This window comes from Scomber japonicus, chromosome 10, assembly GCF_027409825.1.
Source record: "Scomber japonicus isolate fScoJap1 chromosome 10, fScoJap1.pri, whole genome shotgun sequence".
NCBI classification, from domain to species: Eukaryota; Metazoa; Chordata; class Actinopteri; order Scombriformes; family Scombridae; genus Scomber; species Scomber japonicus.
In genome coordinates, this window is record NC_070587.1 from 16,164,100 (window position 1) to 16,166,975 (window position 2,876).

A 2,876-nucleotide genomic window follows, 5' to 3' on the forward strand; every position below is an offset into this window, starting at 1 on the left:
ATTCTAGAAGTGCTAGTTTTGTTTTCCATTTCCAACATTTTATCCTTCAAAATCATCGAGGTAGCTGTTACTAGAACAACCAACAAATCACCACCCATTCCAGCCACGCCGATGTTAAAACAAATACACTGTGTGCTGAAGCTTTAGATAATCATATAATGATATTAACTGACATAAGCAGCATCAAATAATAATCAGCAAGCAAAAACCCTTCAGTGGAGCCAAATGTTTTTGAATTGTGTTGTTTTAGCAGTCCAGTTTAGCTGCTGCTGCTGCTGCTGCTTCTTTACATTACATTCATGTTAATGTAAAGGTATAGCTTGATGATTTGAATGCTTCGACTGCTTATGCATTCCTCCCGTGTGTTTGTCCTCAGTTGTTGTAATTAACACCATAAAATATAAAGTTCTGCTTCATGCTCTGTCAGATATTTTAAAAGGAAGTCTTTTCACATTTCCAAAGAGTGAGTATATTAATTGAGAGACAGAGATGAGACAGAAGTGAGAAAGGATGCAGGATGTAATTATGTTGCAAGAAAAACACAGTAAATAAATGATTCAAGATTGAAAGAAAGGAAAGAAAGAAGGATGAAAGAGAAACACATAAAGGCAGCCCAGGCAATAACAACTCTATTAGCATAATGTTTTCTTAAATGTGTTGTATTTGCCCTTTTGCTCATTCATATTTGCATTAAATAAATATATATATTGACACTGGTGTTACTGTGTTACTGTTGGATCTGCACTACACCATCTTGGAACAACTATTGGATACTGTTGCTCAATAGTTGATTTTTTACTCTGTACAAAACTGAAGTCAACCTGTAGTGGCACTCCATTCTCACTAATCTTTGTAATACCACTTGTTGAAGTCAGTCCACAATCACTGCTTTGTTACATGAATGATGAGACATGACAACTTTCCTTTGGCTTTTATAATGTTTACTTGAAAACTTGAAAGTAAATTACAATGTCTGATGCACGGTCAAAAGACTGTGTGGCTTCCACCATTATCTGACTCCTAACTGAAAACTGTTACATCAGGTCACAGGTACAACTGCACAGTGACATCATAGCAAAGAATTTAAAGACACAGAACATTTTTATCATGTACACATTACTAAATTATACATTTTAAACTAAGATATTTGAAATCTTGTATGAATTATAATGAAACTATCGTTACCAATTTTAACAGTTTTTAAACAAAATTATTACCATTAAATTATTAACTTATTTGCCCTTACACAACCAGATCTTTACATTTTAATTTATTAAAAAAGTGGGTTTGTTGGTTCTTTATAAGTAGTTTTATTTACAGTTCTATTGGCTCTTCTTTGTTGGAAGAAGATTGCATAAAGGAAGAGCATAAGGTGTATAACAAAGCCTGATTTAGAAGATCTTTGGCTCCATATAGTATTGCAATTCAATTGGTCAATATTTTAATAAGGTTATTCCTACCTCAGTCTTACTCTGGATTGGTTATCATGTCTTTAAGTCTGCTGTATCACCCTTTCAAGTTCTTTGTGTGTGTGTGTGTGTGTGTGTGTGTGTGTGTGTGTGTGTGTGAGTGTGAGTGTGCATGTGTGTGTGGTTGCACTTGTTTGGCTTCCCCAGAGATTGGTGGAATACTACAGCTAAGGTTCACAGCCATTATAAAAAATAAACAAACAAACACAAAAAATCAAAGAGATCATTGCAAGCATTCAGTTATAACTCTTTGTATTATTGCATTTCCTCTAAAAAATGACTTCCTTAATATCCATGTTATAGTTGTGTGAAGGAAGTTGGTTGGCTAGGTCAGGACCCACGCTGATGTTTGAAGATTTCACTGTGTGACCAGCAACACTGAAATTAATTTAGTGTTCATGGAACACAATATTGTCTTAGTACATCCATCGTTCATCTCAACCTGGTATAATATGATTTTTGTACTCATGTGTTGCACTAGGACTTTTTATTACAAAAATCAATTTTTTGACAAGAACGTTCAGTATATACTTTTTAAATATCATCACAACATTAATTACAGTTACCACATGAGCAGTAAAACCTCTGTCAATATGTGCAATATGTAAATTACACTGTTTTGTAAAGTCAGTCACTCGTGTTTCCTAAGCTTGACAATTAAACCAAAGTCCCTACCTTAATAATCATACTTATCCTTAACCAAAAAAGTACATCTCTAAATATGGACAACACCAACAACTTCAAACAGCATATGATACGTCCTGTATTATAACATCTGCAAATGATTGACGAGTTTTTGACTATGGACCATATGGCGTGTCCATTACCCATACCACACACCATTTTATTACTGTCCCCTCTTCTAACAAGAGGTTAAGTACTCAGAGAGAGCAGTGCTCTGAGGCATGTCCCTCATGGTAGACTGTCAGGCAGTCTGCAGACACTATAATGTCTGCTGATTTGACTGCTCTCAAACAAGGCACTTTGTCAATATGACCGTAGCATCATTAGAAATGCAGTCCTGACCTACTTCAACCCTCCCCATGTCCCCAACGTTAGTGTTATGCAAGGAAAAGGGAAGAGGAATGTGGGCAAAGTCAAGTTGGACAAAGTATACATGTTAAGGATTGAGTATAGAAGGAAGGAGTGGTGGGAGAGAAGTGTGTAAAGACACGGCATAAAGGAGAATGATGATGAGGTGACAGGCTATAGGCACTAGTTGACAAGAACAGGTAGTAATTAGGTATGAGTGAGCAGATGAGTTGGCACAGAGTAAAAGCAAGGGAGGTAGAGATGTAGAGGAAAAAGAGAGAATGGGAAGGAATAATGTTAGAAGAGTGAGAAAGGTAGGGAAAGGAGAAAGACAGGGTGTGGAATAGGGCCAAATAAAGAGCAGAGGCATTGATT